The 17,493-nt window shown below is 44.9% G+C and overlaps 30 non-coding genes across 30 annotated transcripts; all 30 read left to right on the forward strand.

Annotated features, from left to right (window-relative positions):
• Positions 1–126: 126 nt before the first annotated feature.
• On the forward strand, positions 127–290 carry LOC144393530 (U1 spliceosomal RNA). The gene has a single exon (XR_013456371.1). It is a non-coding gene; the product is annotated as a U1 spliceosomal RNA (small nuclear RNA).
• Positions 291–732: 442 nt separating this feature from the next.
• On the forward strand, positions 733–847 carry LOC144393895 (U5 spliceosomal RNA). Its single transcript, XR_013456735.1, has one exon. It is a non-coding gene; the product is annotated as a U5 spliceosomal RNA (small nuclear RNA).
• A 602-nt stretch (positions 848–1,449) lies between these two features.
• LOC144393723 (U2 spliceosomal RNA) lies at positions 1,450–1,640 on the forward strand. Its single transcript, XR_013456563.1, has one exon. It is a non-coding gene; the product is annotated as a U2 spliceosomal RNA (small nuclear RNA).
• A 276-nt stretch (positions 1,641–1,916) lies between these two features.
• Positions 1,917–2,080, forward strand: LOC144393531 (U1 spliceosomal RNA). The gene has a single exon (XR_013456372.1). It is a non-coding gene; the product is annotated as a U1 spliceosomal RNA (small nuclear RNA).
• Positions 2,081–2,429: 349 nt separating this feature from the next.
• Positions 2,430–2,544, forward strand: LOC144393896 (U5 spliceosomal RNA). The gene has a single exon (XR_013456736.1). It is a non-coding gene; the product is annotated as a U5 spliceosomal RNA (small nuclear RNA).
• Positions 2,545–3,146: 602 nt separating this feature from the next.
• Positions 3,147–3,337, forward strand: LOC144393725 (U2 spliceosomal RNA). The gene has a single exon (XR_013456565.1). It is a non-coding gene; the product is annotated as a U2 spliceosomal RNA (small nuclear RNA).
• A 276-nt stretch (positions 3,338–3,613) lies between these two features.
• On the forward strand, positions 3,614–3,777 carry LOC144393532 (U1 spliceosomal RNA). The gene has a single exon (XR_013456373.1). It is a non-coding gene; the product is annotated as a U1 spliceosomal RNA (small nuclear RNA).
• Positions 3,778–4,126: 349 nt separating this feature from the next.
• LOC144393756 (U5 spliceosomal RNA) lies at positions 4,127–4,241 on the forward strand. Its single transcript, XR_013456595.1, has one exon. It is a non-coding gene; the product is annotated as a U5 spliceosomal RNA (small nuclear RNA).
• Positions 4,242–4,832: 591 nt separating this feature from the next.
• LOC144393652 (U2 spliceosomal RNA) lies at positions 4,833–5,023 on the forward strand. Its single transcript, XR_013456493.1, has one exon. It is a non-coding gene; the product is annotated as a U2 spliceosomal RNA (small nuclear RNA).
• Positions 5,024–5,299: 276 nt separating this feature from the next.
• Positions 5,300–5,463, forward strand: LOC144393533 (U1 spliceosomal RNA). Its single transcript, XR_013456374.1, has one exon. It is a non-coding gene; the product is annotated as a U1 spliceosomal RNA (small nuclear RNA).
• Positions 5,464–5,812: 349 nt separating this feature from the next.
• LOC144393897 (U5 spliceosomal RNA) lies at positions 5,813–5,927 on the forward strand. The gene has a single exon (XR_013456737.1). It is a non-coding gene; the product is annotated as a U5 spliceosomal RNA (small nuclear RNA).
• A 602-nt stretch (positions 5,928–6,529) lies between these two features.
• LOC144393726 (U2 spliceosomal RNA) lies at positions 6,530–6,720 on the forward strand. Its single transcript, XR_013456566.1, has one exon. It is a non-coding gene; the product is annotated as a U2 spliceosomal RNA (small nuclear RNA).
• A 276-nt stretch (positions 6,721–6,996) lies between these two features.
• LOC144393536 (U1 spliceosomal RNA) lies at positions 6,997–7,160 on the forward strand. Its single transcript, XR_013456376.1, has one exon. It is a non-coding gene; the product is annotated as a U1 spliceosomal RNA (small nuclear RNA).
• A 349-nt stretch (positions 7,161–7,509) lies between these two features.
• On the forward strand, positions 7,510–7,624 carry LOC144393757 (U5 spliceosomal RNA). Its single transcript, XR_013456596.1, has one exon. It is a non-coding gene; the product is annotated as a U5 spliceosomal RNA (small nuclear RNA).
• A 591-nt stretch (positions 7,625–8,215) lies between these two features.
• LOC144393653 (U2 spliceosomal RNA) lies at positions 8,216–8,406 on the forward strand. Its single transcript, XR_013456494.1, has one exon. It is a non-coding gene; the product is annotated as a U2 spliceosomal RNA (small nuclear RNA).
• A 276-nt stretch (positions 8,407–8,682) lies between these two features.
• Positions 8,683–8,846, forward strand: LOC144393537 (U1 spliceosomal RNA). Its single transcript, XR_013456377.1, has one exon. It is a non-coding gene; the product is annotated as a U1 spliceosomal RNA (small nuclear RNA).
• Positions 8,847–9,288: 442 nt separating this feature from the next.
• Positions 9,289–9,403, forward strand: LOC144393899 (U5 spliceosomal RNA). The gene has a single exon (XR_013456738.1). It is a non-coding gene; the product is annotated as a U5 spliceosomal RNA (small nuclear RNA).
• A 602-nt stretch (positions 9,404–10,005) lies between these two features.
• On the forward strand, positions 10,006–10,196 carry LOC144393727 (U2 spliceosomal RNA). The gene has a single exon (XR_013456568.1). It is a non-coding gene; the product is annotated as a U2 spliceosomal RNA (small nuclear RNA).
• Positions 10,197–10,472: 276 nt separating this feature from the next.
• On the forward strand, positions 10,473–10,636 carry LOC144393538 (U1 spliceosomal RNA). Its single transcript, XR_013456378.1, has one exon. It is a non-coding gene; the product is annotated as a U1 spliceosomal RNA (small nuclear RNA).
• Positions 10,637–11,078: 442 nt separating this feature from the next.
• Positions 11,079–11,193, forward strand: LOC144393900 (U5 spliceosomal RNA). Its single transcript, XR_013456739.1, has one exon. It is a non-coding gene; the product is annotated as a U5 spliceosomal RNA (small nuclear RNA).
• Positions 11,194–11,795: 602 nt separating this feature from the next.
• On the forward strand, positions 11,796–11,986 carry LOC144393741 (U2 spliceosomal RNA). The gene has a single exon (XR_013456582.1). It is a non-coding gene; the product is annotated as a U2 spliceosomal RNA (small nuclear RNA).
• A 276-nt stretch (positions 11,987–12,262) lies between these two features.
• On the forward strand, positions 12,263–12,426 carry LOC144393539 (U1 spliceosomal RNA). The gene has a single exon (XR_013456379.1). It is a non-coding gene; the product is annotated as a U1 spliceosomal RNA (small nuclear RNA).
• Positions 12,427–12,868: 442 nt separating this feature from the next.
• On the forward strand, positions 12,869–12,983 carry LOC144393902 (U5 spliceosomal RNA). The gene has a single exon (XR_013456741.1). It is a non-coding gene; the product is annotated as a U5 spliceosomal RNA (small nuclear RNA).
• A 602-nt stretch (positions 12,984–13,585) lies between these two features.
• Positions 13,586–13,776, forward strand: LOC144393728 (U2 spliceosomal RNA). The gene has a single exon (XR_013456569.1). It is a non-coding gene; the product is annotated as a U2 spliceosomal RNA (small nuclear RNA).
• A 276-nt stretch (positions 13,777–14,052) lies between these two features.
• Positions 14,053–14,216, forward strand: LOC144393540 (U1 spliceosomal RNA). Its single transcript, XR_013456381.1, has one exon. It is a non-coding gene; the product is annotated as a U1 spliceosomal RNA (small nuclear RNA).
• Positions 14,217–14,658: 442 nt separating this feature from the next.
• LOC144393903 (U5 spliceosomal RNA) lies at positions 14,659–14,773 on the forward strand. Its single transcript, XR_013456743.1, has one exon. It is a non-coding gene; the product is annotated as a U5 spliceosomal RNA (small nuclear RNA).
• Positions 14,774–15,375: 602 nt separating this feature from the next.
• Positions 15,376–15,566, forward strand: LOC144393742 (U2 spliceosomal RNA). Its single transcript, XR_013456583.1, has one exon. It is a non-coding gene; the product is annotated as a U2 spliceosomal RNA (small nuclear RNA).
• A 276-nt stretch (positions 15,567–15,842) lies between these two features.
• LOC144393542 (U1 spliceosomal RNA) lies at positions 15,843–16,006 on the forward strand. The gene has a single exon (XR_013456383.1). It is a non-coding gene; the product is annotated as a U1 spliceosomal RNA (small nuclear RNA).
• A 442-nt stretch (positions 16,007–16,448) lies between these two features.
• Positions 16,449–16,563, forward strand: LOC144393904 (U5 spliceosomal RNA). The gene has a single exon (XR_013456744.1). It is a non-coding gene; the product is annotated as a U5 spliceosomal RNA (small nuclear RNA).
• A 602-nt stretch (positions 16,564–17,165) lies between these two features.
• Positions 17,166–17,356, forward strand: LOC144393743 (U2 spliceosomal RNA). The gene has a single exon (XR_013456584.1). It is a non-coding gene; the product is annotated as a U2 spliceosomal RNA (small nuclear RNA).
• Positions 17,357–17,493: the final 137 nt, after the last annotated feature.

A 17,493-nucleotide genomic window follows, 5' to 3' on the forward strand; every position in this document is an offset into this window, starting at 1 on the left:
TTTGTTTTGCAAGTCTCAAATCACTGATTTTAACTTCACCGATCTGTGAGGACGGTGCCATCTGCGAACCGTCACCACAAATGCTGTGACTGGGAATACCGTCCCTGCCTCTGTCACCACCAACTCATACTTACCTGGCAGGGGAGATACCATGATCAAGAAGGTGGTTCACCCAGGGCGAGGCTCAGTCATTGCACTGCGACTGTGCTGACCACTGCGAATTCCCCAAATGTGGGAATCTCGACTGCATAATTTGTGGTAGTGGGGGACTGCGTTCGCGCTCTCCCCTGATATTGAAGTCAAAGAAAAACCAGGTGTCCCGTTTAATCATCACTGTCTGAATCCCTAGTGAAATCAACCACATTTCAGCAGGATTTTACACGGATTAATCACCACTGCACTGGAGTCTCCGGTGGAGGGAGTCTACAATCAGCAAATCACTGTCTGAATCCAAAGTGAAATCAACCAGATTTCAGCATTAATCATCACTGCGCTGGAGTCTCCAGTGGAGCACGTCTCAAATCAGCAAATCACTGTCTGAATCCAAAGTGAAATCAAGCACATTTCAGCAGGACTTTACACTTTTGCTTGTAAACAAATCAATGAGTTTTTGATGGCTGGTGCTGGGGAATGGGTTTGGCATTGGACAACCGCAGCTCAACCAGTCCCAACCACAAGAGGGATCACTGTTGCGACTGGGATATAAGGCTGCCTGCCACCTGATTCCGCAACTGACTTTGGTTTCTCTTCAATACGCATAAGTCTTTCGCCTTTTACTAAAGACTTCCGTGGAGAGGAACAACAATGAGTTGACCATATTTTTGGCAGGCTCTGCCAATTGGCTGAGCCTCATGTACTTGTGTGAAAAGAAAAGTAGTTGGACAGAGGCTCCTGACAATGGAGCACAAACAAAGTTGTGTTTACTTATCACTGGAGTCACTAGTGCAGCAAGTCTCAAATCACTGTCTGAATCCAAAGTGAAATCAACCAGATTTCAGCAGGATTTTACAGGGATTAATGGTCACTTTACTGGAGTCTCCGGTGGAGCACGTCTCAAATCAGCAAATCACTGTCTGAATTCATTGTGAAATCAACAAGATTTTCAGCAGGAATCATCACTGGAGTCACTAGTGGAGCCTTGCAGCAAGTCTCAAATCTCTGTCTGAATCCATTGTGAAATCAACAAGATTTTCAGCAGGACTTTACAGTGATTAATCATCACTGGAGTCTCTAGTGTCTGAAACAACAGTGAAATCAACCAGATTTCAGCAGGAGTTTACACTTTTGCTTGTAAACAAATCAATGATTTTAGCTTTTTTGAGGACGGGGGCAGCGTGGGGAGTGGGTTGTTAAGTAGCAAGCGACTGCTACGCCCAGTTGAAAGAACCGCACCGCGACAATTGAGATATGTGCTGGTACGTTGGGTCTGCAAACAAACAGTTTGGTGTTATCGCTTCTCGGCCTTTTGGCTAAGATCAAGTGTAGTATCTGTTCTTATCAGTTTAATATCTGATATGTCCTCTATACGAGGACTACATATTAAGCCGATTTTTAGCTCTGGGAGATGAAAAAGGGGCTTGCTCCGTTCACTCCAAGCATCGGCCCGGTATTGCAGCACCTCCGGGAACGGTGCACCCTTTAAATTGTGGAAAATAAAAGAAAGGGTAACCTGAATCAGTGGTGTGGTGTTGGAAATGATTTCTGCTTTGAGTAAAACAAGTCTCACCTCCACATAGTTTTTAAGACTGAGGCTTTTGGCAAGTGACTTATGCTTACTCATCAATAGTGCCTTTGTTTTGCAAGTCTCAAATCACTGATTTTAACTTCACTGATCTGTGAGGACGGTGCCATCTGCGAACCGTCACCACAAATGCTGTGACTGGGAATACCGTCCCTGCCTCTGTCACCACCAACTCATACTTACCTGGCAGGGGAGATACCATGATCAAGAAGGTGGTTCACCCAGGGCGAGGCTCAGTCATTGCACTGCGACTGTGCTGACCACTGCGAATTCCCCAAATGTGGGAATCTCGACTGCATAATTTGTGGTAGTGGGGGACTGCGTTCGCGCTCTCCCCTGATATTGAAGTCAAAGAAAAACCAGGTGTCCCGTTTAATCATCACTGTCTGAATCCCTAGTGAAATCAACCACATTTCAGCAGGATTTTACACGGATTAATCACCACTGCACTGGAGTCTCCGGTGGAGGGAGTCTACAATCAGCAAATCACTGTCTGAATCCAAAGTGAAATCAAGCACATTTCAGCAGGACTTTACACTTTTGCTTGTAAACAAATCAATGAGTTTTTGATGGCTGGTGCTGGGGAATGGGTTTGGCATTGGACAACCGCAGCTCAACCAGTCCCAACCACAAGAGGGATCACTGTTGCGACTGGGATATAAGGCTGCCTGCCACCTGATTCCGCAACTGACTTTGGTTTCTCTTCAATACGCATAAGTCTTTCGCCTTTTACTAAAGACTTCCGTGGAGAGGAACAACAATGAGTTGACCATATTTTTGGCAGGCTCTGCCAATTGGCTGAGCCTCATGTACTTGTGTGAAAAGAAAAGTAGTTGGACAGAGGCTCCTGACAATGGAGCACAAACAAAGTTGTGTTTACTTATCACTGGAGTCACTAGTGCAGCAAGTCTCAAATCACTGTCTGAATCCAAAGTGAAATCAACCAGATTTCAGCAGGATTTTACAGGGATTAATGGTCACTTTACTGGAGTCTCCGGTGGAGCACGTCTCAAATCAGCAAATCACTGTCTGAATTCATTGTGAAATCAACAAGATTTTCAGCAGGAATCATCACTGGAGTCACTAGTGGAGCCTTGCAGCAAGTCTCAAATCTCTGTCTGAATCCATTGTGAAATCAACAAGATTTTCAGCAGGACTTTACAGTGATTAATCATCACTGGAGTCTCTAGTGTCTGAAACAACAGTGAAATCAACCAGATTTCAGCAGGAGTTTACACTTTTGCTTGTAAACAAATCAATGATTTTAGCTTTTTTGAGGACGGGGGCAGCGTGGGGAGTGGGTTGTTAAGTAGCAAGCGACTGCTACGCCCAGTTGAAAGAACCGCACCGCGACAATTGAGATATGTGCTGGTACGTTGGGTCTGCAAACAAACAGTTTGGTGTTATCGCTTCTCGGCCTTTTGGCTAAGATCAAGTGTAGTATCTGTTCTTATCAGTTTAATATCTGATATGTCCTCTATACGAGGACTACATATTAAGCCGATTTTTAGCTCTGGGAGATGAAAAAGGGGCTTGCTCCGTTCACTCCAAGCATCGGCCCGGTATTGCAGCACCTCCGGGAACGGTGCACCCTTTAAATTGTGGAAAATAAAAGAAAGGGTAACCTGAATCAGTGGTGTGGTGTTGGAAATGATTTCTGCTTTGAGTAAAACAAGTCTCACCTCCACATAGTTTTTAAGACTGAGGCTTTTGGCAAGTGACTTATGCTTACTCATCAATAGTGCCTTTGTTTTGCAAGTCTCAAATCACTGATTTTAACTTCACCGATCTGTGAGGACGGTGCCATCTGCGAACCGTCACCACAAATGCTGTGACTGGGAATACCGTCCCTGCCTCTGTCACCACCAACTCATACTTACCTGGCAGGGGAGATACCATGATCAAGAAGGTGGTTCACCCAGGGCGAGGCTCAGTCATTGCACTGCGACTGTGCTGACCACTGCGAATTCCCCAAATGTGGGAATCTCGACTGCATAATTTGTGGTAGTGGGGGACTGCGTTCGCGCTCTCCCCTGATATTGAAGTCAAAGAAAAACCAGGTGTCCCGTTTAATCATCACTGTCTGAATCCCTAGTGAAATCAACCACATTTCAGCAGGATTTTACACGGATTAATCACCACTGCACTGGAGTCTCCGGTGGAGGGAGTCTACAATCAGCAAATCACTGTCTGAATCCAAAGTGAAATCAAGCACATTTCAGCAGGACTTTACACTTTTGCTTGTAAACAAATCAATGAGTTTTTGATGGCTGGTGCTGGGGAATGGGTTTGGCATTGGACAACCGCAGCTCAACCAGTCCCAACCACAAGAGGGATCACTGTTGCGACTGGGATATAAGGCTGCCTGCCACCTGATTCCGCAACTGACTTTGGTTTCTCTTCAATACGCATAAGTCTTTCGCCTTTTACTAAAGACTTCCGTGGAGAGGAACAACAATGAGTTGACCATATTTTTGGCAGTCTCTGCCAATTGGCTGAGCCTCATGTACTTGTGTGAAAAGAAAAGTAGTTGGACAGAGGCTCCGGACAATGGAGCACAAACAAAGTTGTGTTTACTTATCACTGGAGTCACTAGTGCAGCAAGTCTCAAATCACTGTCTGAATCCAAAGTGAAATCAGCAGGATTTTACAGGGATTAATGGTCACTTTACTGGAGTCTCCGGTGGAGCACGTCTCAAATCAGCAAATCACTGTCTGAATTCATTGTGAAATCAACAAGATTTTCAGCAGGAATCATCACTGGAGTCACTAGTGGAGCCTTGCAGCAAGTCTCAAATCTCTGTCTGAATCCATTGTGAAATCAACAAGATTTTCAGCAGGACTTTACAGTGATTAATCATCACTGGAGTCTCTAGTGTCTGAAACAACAGTGAAATCAACCAGATTTCAGCAGGAGTTTACACTTTTGCTTGTAAACAAATCAATGATTTTAGCTTTTTTGAGGACGGGGGCAGCGTGGGGAGTGGGTTGTTAAGTAGCAAGCGACTGCTACGCCCAGTTGAAAGAACCGCACCGCGACAATTGAGATATGTGCTGGTACGTTGGGTCTGCAAACAAACAGTTTGGTGTTATCGCTTCTCGGCCTTTTGGCTAAGATCAAGTGTAGTATCTGTTCTTATCAGTTTAATATCTGATATGTCCTCTATACGAGGACTACATATTAAGCCGATTTTTAGCTCTGGGAGATGAAAAAGGGGCTTGCTCCGTTCACTCCAAGCATCGACCCGGTATTGCAGCACCTCCGGGAACGGTGCACCCTTTAAATTGTGGAAAATAAAAGAAAGGGTAACCTGAATCAGTGGTGTGGTGTTGGAAATGATTTCTGCTTTGAGTAAAACAAGTCTCACCTCCACATAGTTTTTAAGACTGAGGCTTTTGGCAAGTGACTTATGCTTACTCATCAATAGTGCCTTTGTTTTGCAAGTCTCAAATCACTGATTTTAACTTCACTGATCTGTGAGGACGGTGCCATCTGCGAACCGTCACCACAAATGCTGTGACTGGGAATACCGTCCCTGCCTCTGTCACCACCAACTCATACTTACCTGGCAGGGGAGATACCATGATCAAGAAGGTGGTTCACCCAGGGCGAGGCTCAGTCATTGCACTGCGACTGTGCTGACCACTGCGAATTCCCCAAATGTGGGAATCTCGACTGCATAATTTGTGGTAGTGGGGGACTGCGTTCGCGCTCTCCCCTGATATTGAAGTCAAAGAAAAACCAGGTGTCCCGTTTAATCATCACTGTCTGAATCCCTAGTGAAATCAACCACATTTCAGCAGGATTTTACACGGATTAATCACCACTGCACTGGAGTCTCCGGTGGAGGGAGTCTACAATCAGCAAATCACTGTCTGAATCCAAAGTGAAATCAAGCACATTTCAGCAGGACTTTACACTTTTGCTTGTAAACAAATCAATGAGTTTTTGATGGCTGGTGCTGGGGAATGGGTTTGGCATTGGACAACCGCAGCTCAACCAGTCCCAACCACAAGAGGGATCACTGTTGCGACTGGGATATAAGGCTGCCTGCCACCTGATTCCGCAACTGACTTTGGTTTCTCTTCAATACGCATAAGTCTTTCGCCTTTTACTAAAGACTTCCGTGGAGAGGAACAACAATGAGTTGACCATATTTTTGGCAGGCTCTGCCAATTGGCTGAGCCTCATGTACTTGTGTGAAAAGAAAAGTAGTTGGACAGAGGCTCCTGACAATGGAGCACAAACAAAGTTGTGTTTACTTATCACTGGAGTCACTAGTGCAGCAAGTCTCAAATCACTGTCTGAATCCAAAGTGAAATCAACCAGATTTCAGCAGGATTTTACAGGGATTAATGGTCACTTTACTGGAGTCTCCGGTGGAGCACGTCTCAAATCAGCAAATCACTGTCTGAATTCATTGTGAAATCAACAAGATTTTCAGCAGGAATCATCACTGGAGTCACTAGTGGAGCCTTGCAGCAAGTCTCAAATCTCTGTCTGAATCCATTGTGAAATCAACAAGATTTTCAGCAGGACTTTACAGTGATTAATCATCACTGGAGTCTCTAGTGTCTGAAACAACAGTGAAATCAACCAGATTTCAGCAGGAGTTTACACTTTTGCTTGTAAACAAATCAATGATTTTAGCTTTTTTGAGGACGGGGGCAGCGTGGGGAGTGGGTTGTTAAGTAGCAAGCGACTGCTACGCCCAGTTGAAAGAACCGCACCGCGACAATTGAGATATGTGCTGGTACGTTGGGTCTGCAAACAAACAGTTTGGTGTTATCGCTTCTCGGCCTTTTGGCTAAGATCAAGTGTAGTATCTGTTCTTATCAGTTTAATATCTGATATGTCCTCTATACGAGGACTACATATTAAGCCGATTTTTAGCTCTGGGAGATGAAAAAGGGGCTTGCTCCGTTCACTCCAAGCATCGGCCCGGTATTGCAGCACCTCCGGGAACGGTGCACCCTTTAAATTGTGGAAAATAAAAGAAAGGGTAACCTGAATCAGTGGTGTGGTGTTGGAAATGATTTCTGCTTTGAGTAAAACAAGTCTCACCTCCACATAGTTTTTAAGACTGAGGCTTTTGGCAAGTGACTTATGCTTACTCATCAATAGTGCCTTTGTTTTGCAAGTCTCAAATCACTGATTTTAACTTCACCGATCTGTGAGGACGGTGCCATCTGCGAACCGTCACCACAAATGCTGTGACTGGGAATACCGTCCCTGCCTCTGTCACCACCAACTCATACTTACCTGGCAGGGGAGATACCATGATCAAGAAGGTGGTTCACCCAGGGCGAGGCTCAGTCATTGCACTGCGACTGTGCTGACCACTGCGAATTCCCCAAATGTGGGAATCTCGACTGCATAATTTGTGGTAGTGGGGGACTGCGTTCGCGCTCTCCCCTGATATTGAAGTCAAAGAAAAACCAGGTGTCCCGTTTAATCATCACTGTCTGAATCCCTAGTGAAATCAACCACATTTCAGCAGGATTTTACACGGATTAATCACCACTGCACTGGAGTCTCCGGTGGAGGGAGTCTACAATCAGCAAATCACTGTCTGAATCCAAAGTGAAATCAAGCACATTTCAGCAGGACTTTACACTTTTGCTTGTAAACAAATCAATGAGTTTTTGATGGCTGGTGCTGGGGAATGGGTTTGGCATTGGACAACCGCAGCTCAACCAGTCCCAACCACAAGAGGGATCACTGTTGCGACTGGGATATAAGGCTGCCTGCCACCTGATTCCGCAACTGACTTTGGTTTCTCTTCAATACGCATAAGTCTTTCGCCTTTTACTAAAGACTTCCGTGGAGAGGAACAACAATGAGTTGACCATATTTTTGGCAGTCTCTGCCAATTGGCTGAGCCTCATGTACTTGTGTGAAAAGAAAAGTAGTTGGACAGAGGCTCCGGACAATGGAGCACAAACAAAGTTGTGTTTACTTATCACTGGAGTCACTAGTGCAGCAAGTCTCAAATCACTGTCTGAATCCAAAGTGAAATCAGCAGGATTTTACAGGGATTAATGGTCACTTTACTGGAGTCTCCGGTGGAGCACGTCTCAAATCAGCAAATCACTGTCTGAATTCATTGTGAAATCAACAAGATTTTCAGCAGGAATCATCACTGGAGTCACTAGTGGAGCCTTGCAGCAAGTCTCAAATCTCTGTCTGAATCCATTGTGAAATCAACAAGATTTTCAGCAGGACTTTACAGTGATTAATCATCACTGGAGTCTCTAGTGTCTGAAACAACAGTGAAATCAACCAGATTTCAGCAGGAGTTTACACTTTTGCTTGTAAACAAATCAATGATTTTAGCTTTTTTGAGGACGGGGGCAGCGTGGGGAGTGGGTTGTTAAGTAGCAAGCGACTGCTACGCCCAGTTGAAAGAACCGCACCGCGACAATTGAGATATGTGCTGGTACGTTGGGTCTGCAAACAAACAGTTTGGTGTTATCGCTTCTCGGCCTTTTGGCTAAGATCAAGTGTAGTATCTGTTCTTATCAGTTTAATATCTGATATGTCCTCTATACGAGGACTACATATTAAGCCGATTTTTAGCTCTGGGAGATGAAAAAGGGGCTTGCTCCGTTCACTCCAAGCATCGACCCGGTATTGCAGCACCTCCGGGAACGGTGCACCCTTTAAATTGTGGAAAATAAAAGAAATGGTAACCTGAATCAGTGGTGTGGTGTTGGAAATGATTTCTGCTTTGAGTAAAACAAGTCTCACCTCCACATAGTTTTTAAGACTGAGGCTTTTGGCAAGTGACTTATGCTTACTCATCAATAGTGCCTTTGTTTTGCAAGTCTCAAATCACTGATTTTAACTTCACCGATCTGTGAGGACGGTGCCATCTGCGAACCGTCACCACAAATGCTGTGACTGGGAATACCGTCCCTGCCTCTGTCACCACCAACTCATACTTACCTGGCAGGGGAGATACCATGATCAAGAAGGTGGTTCACCCAGGGCGAGGCTCAGTCATTGCACTGCGACTGTGCTGACCACTGCGAATTCCCCAAATGTGGGAATCTCGACTGCATAATTTGTGGTAGTGGGGGACTGCGTTCGCGCTCTCCCCTGATATTGAAGTCAAAGAAAAACCAGGTGTCCCGTTTAATCATCACTGTCTGAATCCCTAGTGAAATCAACCACATTTCAGCAGGATTTTACACGGATTAATCACCACTGCACTGGAGTCTCCGGTGGAGGGAGTCTACAATCAGCAAATCACTGTCTGAATCCAAAGTGAAATCAACCAGATTTCAGCATTAATCATCACTGCGCTGGAGTCTCCAGTGGAGCACGTCTCAAATCAGCAAATCACTGTCTGAATCCAAAGTGAAATCAAGCACATTTCAGCAGGACTTTACACTTTTGCTTGTAAACAAATCAATGAGTTTTTGATGGCTGGTGCTGGGGAATGGGTTTGGCATTGGACAACCGCAGCTCAACCAGTCCCAACCACAAGAGGGATCACTGTTGCGACTGGGATATAAGGCTGCCTGCCACCTGATTCCGCAACTGACTTTGGTTTCTCTTCAATACGCATAAGTCTTTCGCCTTTTACTAAAGACTTCCGTGGAGAGGAACAACAATGAGTTGACCATATTTTTGGCAGGCTCTGCCAATTGGCTGAGCCTCATGTACTTGTGTGAAAAGAAAAGTAGTTGGACAGAGGCTCCTGACAATGGAGCACAAACAAAGTTGTGTTTACTTATCACTGGAGTCACTAGTGCAGCAAGTCTCAAATCACTGTCTGAATCCAAAGTGAAATCAACCAGATTTCAGCAGGATTTTACAGGGATTAATGGTCACTTTACTGGAGTCTCCGGTGGAGCACGTCTCAAATCAGCAAATCACTGTCTGAATTCATTGTGAAATCAACAAGATTTTCAGCAGGAATCATCACTGGAGTCACTAGTGGAGCCTTGCAGCAAGTCTCAAATCTCTGTCTGAATCCATTGTGAAATCAACAAGATTTTCAGCAGGACTTTACAGTGATTAATCATCACTGGAGTCTCTAGTGTCTGAAACAACAGTGAAATCAACCAGATTTCAGCAGGAGTTTACACTTTTGCTTGTAAACAAATCAATGATTTTAGCTTTTTTGAGGACGGGGGCAGCGTGGGGAGTGGGTTGTTAAGTAGCAAGCGACTGCTACGCCCAGTTGAAAGAACCGCACCGCGACAATTGAGATATGTGCTGGTACGTTGGGTCTGCAAACAAACAGTTTGGTGTTATCGCTTCTCGGCCTTTTGGCTAAGATCAAGTGTAGTATCTGTTCTTATCAGTTTAATATCTGATATGTCCTCTATACGAGGACTACATATTAAGCCGATTTTTAGCTCTGGGAGATGAAAAAGGGGCTTGCTCCGTTCACTCCAAGCATCGGCCCGGTATTGCAGCACCTCCGGGAACGGTGCACCCTTTAAATTGTGGAAAATAAAAGAAATGGTAACCTGAATCAGTGGTGTGGTGTTGGAAATGATTTCTGCTTTGAGTAAAACAAGTCTCACCTCCACATAGTTTTTAAGACTGAGGCTTTTGGCAAGTGACTTATGCTTACTCATCAATAGTGCCTTTGTTTTGCAAGTCTCAAATCACTGATTTTAACTTCACCGATCTGTGAGGACGGTGCCATCTGCGAACCGTCACCACAAATGCTGTGACTGGGAATACCGTCCCTGCCTCTGTCACCACCAACTCATACTTACCTGGCAGGGGAGATACCATGATCAAGAAGGTGGTTCACCCAGGGCGAGGCTCAGTCATTGCACTGCGACTGTGCTGACCACTGCGAATTCCCCAAATGTGGGAATCTCGACTGCATAATTTGTGGTAGTGGGGGACTGCGTTCGCGCTCTCCCCTGATATTGAAGTCAAAGAAAAACCAGGTGTCCCGTTTAATCATCACTGTCTGAATCCCTAGTGAAATCAACCACATTTCAGCAGGATTTTACACGGATTAATCACCACTGCACTGGAGTCTCCGGTGGAGGGAGTCTACAATCAGCAAATCACTGTCTGAATCCAAAGTGAAATCAACCAGATTTCAGCATTAATCATCACTGCGCTGGAGTCTCCAGTGGAGCACGTCTCAAATCAGCAAATCACTGTCTGAATCCAAAGTGAAATCAAGCACATTTCAGCAGGACTTTACACTTTTGCTTGTAAACAAATCAATGAGTTTTTGATGGCTGGTGCTGGGGAATGGGTTTGGCATTGGACAACCGCAGCTCAACCAGTCCCAACCACAAGAGGGATCACTGTTGCGACTGGGATATAAGGCTGCCTGCCACCTGATTCCGCAACTGACTTTGGTTTCTCTTCAATACGCATAAGTCTTTCGCCTTTTACTAAAGACTTCCGTGGAGAGGAACAACAATGAGTTGACCATATTTTTGGCAGGCTCTGCCAATTGGCTGAGCCTCATGTACTTGTGTGAAAAGAAAAGTAGTTGGACAGAGGCTCCTGACAATGGAGCACAAACAAAGTTGTGTTTACTTATCACTGGAGTCACTAGTGCAGCAAGTCTCAAATCACTGTCTGAATCCAAAGTGAAATCAACCAGATTTCAGCAGGATTTTACAGGGATTAATGGTCACTTTACTGGAGTCTCCGGTGGAGCACGTCTCAAATCAGCAAATCACTGTCTGAATTCATTGTGAAATCAACAAGATTTTCAGCAGGAATCATCACTGGAGTCACTAGTGGAGCCTTGCAGCAAGTCTCAAATCTCTGTCTGAATCCATTGTGAAATCAACAAGATTTTCAGCAGGACTTTACAGTGATTAATCATCACTGGAGTCTCTAGTGTCTGAAACAACAGTGAAATCAACCAGATTTCAGCAGGAGTTTACACTTTTGCTTGTAAACAAATCAATGATTTTAGCTTTTTTGAGGACGGGGGCAGCGTGGGGAGTGGGTTGTTAAGTAGCAAGCGACTGCTACGCCCAGTTGAAAGAACCGCACCGCGACAATTGAGATATGTGCTGGTACGTTGGGTCTGCAAACAAACAGTTTGGTGTTATCGCTTCTCGCCCTTTTGGCTAAGATCAAGTGTAGTATCTGTTCTTATCAGTTTAATATCTGATATGTCCTCTATACGAGGACTACATATTAAGCCGATTTTTAGCTCTGGGAGATGAAAAAGGGGCTTGCTCCGTTCACTCCAAGCATCGGCCCGGTATTGCAGCACCTCCGGGAACGGTGCACCCTTTAAATTGTGGAAAATAAAAGAAAGGGTAACCTGAATCAGTGGTGTGGTGTTGGAAATGATTTCTGCTTTGAGTAAAACAAGTCTCACCTCCACATAGTTTTTAAGACTGAGGCTTTTGGCAAGTGACTTATGCTTACTCATCAATAGTGCCTTTGTTTTGCAAGTCTCAAATCACTGATTTTAACTTCACCGATCTGTGAGGACGGTGCCATCTGCGAACCGTCACCACAAATGCTGTGACTGGGAATACCGTCCCTGCCTCTGTCACCACCAACTCATACTTACCTGGCAGGGGAGATACCATGATCAAGAAGGTGGTTCACCCAGGGCGAGGCTCAGTCATTGCACTGCGACTGTGCTGACCACTGCGAATTCCCCAAATGTGGGAATCTCGACTGCATAATTTGTGGTAGTGGGGGACTGCGTTCGCGCTCTCCCCTGATATTGAAGTCAAAGAAAAACCAGGTGTCCCGTTTAATCATCACTGTCTGAATCCCTAGTGAAATCAACCACATTTCAGCAGGATTTTACACGGATTAATCACCACTGCACTGGAGTCTCCGGTGGAGGGAGTCTACAATCAGCAAATCACTGTCTGAATCCAAAGTGAAATCAACCAGATTTCAGCATTAATCATCACTGCGCTGGAGTCTCCAGTGGAGCACGTCTCAAATCAGCAAATCACTGTCTGAATCCAAAGTGAAATCAAGCACATTTCAGCAGGACTTTACACTTTTGCTTGTAAACAAATCAATGAGTTTTTGATGGCTGGTGCTGGGGAATGGGTTTGGCATTGGACAACCGCAGCTCAACCAGTCCCAACCACAAGAGGGATCACTGTTGCGACTGGGATATAAGGCTGCCTGCCACCTGATTCCGCAACTGACTTTGGTTTCTCTTCAATACGCATAAGTCTTTCGCCTTTTACTAAAGACTTCCGTGGAGAGGAACAACAATGAGTTGACCATATTTTTGGCAGGCTCTGCCAATTGGCTGAGCCTCATGTACTTGTGTGAAAAGAAAAGTAGTTGGACAGAGGCTCCTGACAATGGAGCACAAACAAAGTTGTGTTTACTTATCACTGGAGTCACTAGTGCAGCAAGTCTCAAATCACTGTCTGAATCCAAAGTGAAATCAACCAGATTTCAGCAGGATTTTACAGGGATTAATGGTCACTTTACTGGAGTCTCCGGTGGAGCACGTCTCAAATCAGCAAATCACTGTCTGAATTCATTGTGAAATCAACAAGATTTTCAGCAGGAATCATCACTGGAGTCACTAGTGGAGCCTTGCAGCAAGTCTCAAATCTCTGTCTGAATCCATTGTGAAATCAACAAGATTTTCAGCAGGACTTTACAGTGATTAATCATCACTGGAGTCTCTAGTGTCTGAAACAACAGTGAAATCAACCAGATTTCAGCAGGAGTTTACACTTTTGCTTGTAAACAAATCAATGATTTTAGCTTTTTTGAGGACGGGGGCAGCGTGGGGAGTGGGTTGTTAAGTAGCAAGCGACTGCTACGCCCAGTTGAAAGAACCGCACCGCGACAATTGAGATATGTGCTGGTACGTTGGGTCTGCAAACAAACAGTTTGGTGTTATCGCTTCTCGGCCTTTTGGCTAAGATCAAGTGTAGTATCTGTTCTTATCAGTTTAATATCTGATATGTCCTCTATACGAGGACTACATATTAAGCCGATTTTTAGCTCTGGGAGATGAAAAAGGGGCTTGCTCCGTTCACTCCAAGCATCGGCCCGGTATTGCAGCACCTCCGGGAACGGTGCACCCTTTAAATTGTGGAAAATAAAAGAAATGGTAACCTGAATCAGTGGTGTGGTGTTGGAAATGATTTCTGCTTTGAGTAAAACAAGTCTCACCTCCACATAGTTTTTAAGACTGAGGCTTTTGGCAAGTGACTTATGCTTACTCATCAATAGTGCCTTTGTTTTGCAAGTCTCAAATCACTGATTTTAACTTCACCGATCTGTGAGGACGGTGCCATCTGCGAACCGTCACCACAAATGCTGTGACTGGGAATACCGTCCCTGCCTCTGTCACCACCAACTCATACTTACCTGGCAGGGGAGATACCATGATCAAGAAGGTGGTTCACCCAGGGCGAGGCTCAGTCATTGCACTGCGACTGTGCTGACCACTGCGAATTCCCCAAATGTGGGAATCTCGACTGCATAATTTGTGGTAGTGGGGGACTGCGTTCGCGCTCTCCCCTGATATTGAAGTCAAAGAAAAACCAGGTGTCCCGTTTAATCATCACTGTCTGAATCCCTAGTGAAATCAACCACATTTCAGCAGGATTTTACACGGATTAATCACCACTGCACTGGAGTCTCCGGTGGAGGGAGTCTACAATCAGCAAATCACTGTCTGAATCCAAAGTGAAATCAACCAGATTTCAGCATTAATCATCACTGCGCTGGAGTCTCCAGTGGAGCACGTCTCAAATCAGCAAATCACTGTCTGAATCCAAAGTGAAATCAAGCACATTTCAGCAGGACTTTACACTTTTGCTTGTAAACAAATCAATGAGTTTTTGATGGCTGGTGCTGGGGAATGGGTTTGGCATTGGACAACCGCAGCTCAACCAGTCCCAACCACAAGAGGGATCACTGTTGCGACTGGGATATAAGGCTGCCTGCCACCTGATTCCGCAACTGACTTTGGTTTCTCTTCAATACGCATAAGTCTTTCGCCTTTTACTAAAGACTTCCGTGGAGAGGAACAACAATGAGTTGACCATATTTTTGGCAGGCTCTGCCAATTGGCTGAGCCTCATGTACTTGTGTGAAAAGAAAAGTAGTTGGACAGAGGCTCCTGACAATGGAGCACAAACAAAGTTGTGTTTACTTATCACTGGAGTCACTAGTGCAGCAAGTCTCAAATCACTGTCTGAATCCAAAGTGAAATCAACCAGATTTCAGCAGGATTTTACAGGGATTAATGGTCACTTTACTGGAGTCTCCGGTGGAGCACGTCTCAAATCAGCAAATCACTGTCTGAATTCATTGTGAAATCAACAAGATTTTCAGCAGGAATCATCACTGGAGTCACTAGTGGAGCCTTGCAGCAAGTCTCAAATCTCTGTCTGAATCCATTGTGAAATCAACAAGATTTTCAGCAGGACTTTACAGTGATTAATCATCACTGGAGTCTCTAGTGTCTGAAACAACAGTGAAATCAACCAGATTTCAGCAGGAGTTTACACTTTTGCTTGTAAACAAATCAATGATTTTAGCTTTTTTGAGGACGGGGGCAGCGTGGGGAGTGGGTTGTTAAGTAGCAAGCGACTGCTACGCCCAGTTGAAAGAACCGCACCGCGACAATTGAGATATGTGCTGGTACGTTGGGTCTGCAAACAAACAGTTTGGTGTTATCGCTTCTCGCCCTTTTGGCTAAGATCAAGTGTAGTATCTGTTCTTATCAGTTTAATATCTGATATGTCCTCTATACGAGGACTACATATTAAGCCGATTTTTAGCTCTGGGAGATGAAAAAGGGGCTTGCTCCGTTCACTCCAAGCATCGGCCCGGTATTGCAGCACCTCCGGGAACGGTGCACCCTTTAAATTGTGGAAAATAAAAGAAAGGGTAACCTGAATCAGTGGTGTGGTGTTGGAAATGATTTCTGCTTTGAGTAAAACAAGTCTCACCTCCACATAGTTTTTAAGACTGAGGCTTTTGGCAAGTGACTTATGCTTACTCATCAATAGTGCCTTTGTTTTGCAAGTCTCAAATCACTGATTTTAACTTCACCGATCTGTGAGGACGGTGCCATCTGCGAACCGTCACCACAAATGCTGTGACTGGGAATACCGTCCCTGCCTCTGTCACCACCAACTCATACTTACCTGGCAGGGGAGATACCATGATCAAGAAGGTGGTTCACCCAGGGCGAGGCTCAGTCATTGCACTGCGACTGTGCTGACCACTGCGAATTCCCCAAATGTGGGAATCTCGACTGCATAATTTGTGGTAGTGGGGGACTGCGTTCGCGCTCTCCCCTGATATTGAAGTCAAAGAAAAACCAGGTGTCCCGTTTAATCATCACTGTCTGAATCCCTAGTGAAATCAACCACATTTCAGCAGGATTTTACACGGATTAATCACCACTGCACTGGAGTCTCCGGTGGAGGGAGTCTACAATCAGCAAATCACTGTCTGAATCCAAAGTGAAATCAACCAGATTTCAGCATTAATCATCACTGCGCTGGAGTCTCCAGTGGAGCACGTCTCAAATCAGCAAATCACTGTCTGAATCCAAAGTGAAATCAAGCACATTTCAGCAGGACTTTACACTTTTGCTTGTAAACAAATCAATGAGTTTTTGATGGCTGGTGCTGGGGAATGGGTTTGGCATTGGACAACCGCAGCTCAACCAGTCCCAACCACAAGAGGGATCACTGTTGCGACTGGGATATAAGGCTGCCTGCCACCTGATTCCGCAACTGACTTTGGTTTCTCTTCAATACGCATAAGTCTTTCGCCTTTTACTAAAGACTTCCGTGGAGAGGAACAACAATGAGTTGACCATATTTTTGGCAGGCTCTGCCAATTGGCTGAGCCTCATGTACTTGTGTGAAAAGAAAAGTAGTTGGACAGAGGCTCCTGACAATGGAGCACAAACAAAGTTGTGTTTACTTATCACTGGAGTCACTAGTGCAGCAAGTCTCAAATCACTGTCTGAATCCAAAGTGAAATCAACCAGATTTCAGCAGGATTTTACAGGGATTAATGGTCACTTTACTGGAGTCTCCGGTGGAGCACGTCTCAAATCAGCAAATCACTGTCTGAATTCATTGTGAAATCAACAAGATTTTCAGCAGGAATCATCACTGGAGTCACTAGTGGAGCCTTGCAGCAAGTCTCAAATCTCTGTCTGAATCCATTGTGAAATCAACAAGATTTTCAGCAGGACTTTACAGTGATTAATCATCACTGGAGTCTCTAGTGTCTGAAACAACAGTGAAATCAACCAGATTTCAGCAGGAGTTTACACTTTTGCTTGTAAACAAATCAATGATTTTAGCTTTTTTGAGGACGGGGGCAGCGTGGGGAGTGGGTTGTTAAGTAGCAAGCGACTGCTACGCCCAGTTGAAAGAACCGCACCGCGACAATTGAGATATGTGCTGGTACGTTGGGTCTGCAAACAAACAGTTTGGTGTTATCGCTTCTCGCCCTTTTGGCTAAGATCAAGTGTAGTATCTGTTCTTATCAGTTTAATATCTGATATGTCCTCTATACGAGGACTACATATTAAGCCGATTTTTAGCTCTGGGAGATGAAAAAGGGGCTTGCTCCGTTCACTCCAAGCATCGGCCCGGTATTGCAGCACCTCCGGGAACGGTGCACCCTTTAAATTGTGGAAAATAAAAGAAAGGGTAACCTGAATCAGTGGTGTGGTGTTGGAAATGATTTCTGCTTTGAGTAAAACAAGTCTCACCTCCACATAGTTTTTAAGACTGAGGCTTTTGGCAAGTGACTTATGCTTACT

Source organism: Gasterosteus aculeatus, unplaced genomic scaffold (genome assembly GCF_964276395.1).
Source record: "Gasterosteus aculeatus unplaced genomic scaffold, fGasAcu3.hap1.1 HAP1_SCAFFOLD_29, whole genome shotgun sequence".
Lineage (NCBI taxonomy): Eukaryota > Metazoa > Chordata > Actinopteri > Perciformes > Gasterosteidae > Gasterosteus > Gasterosteus aculeatus.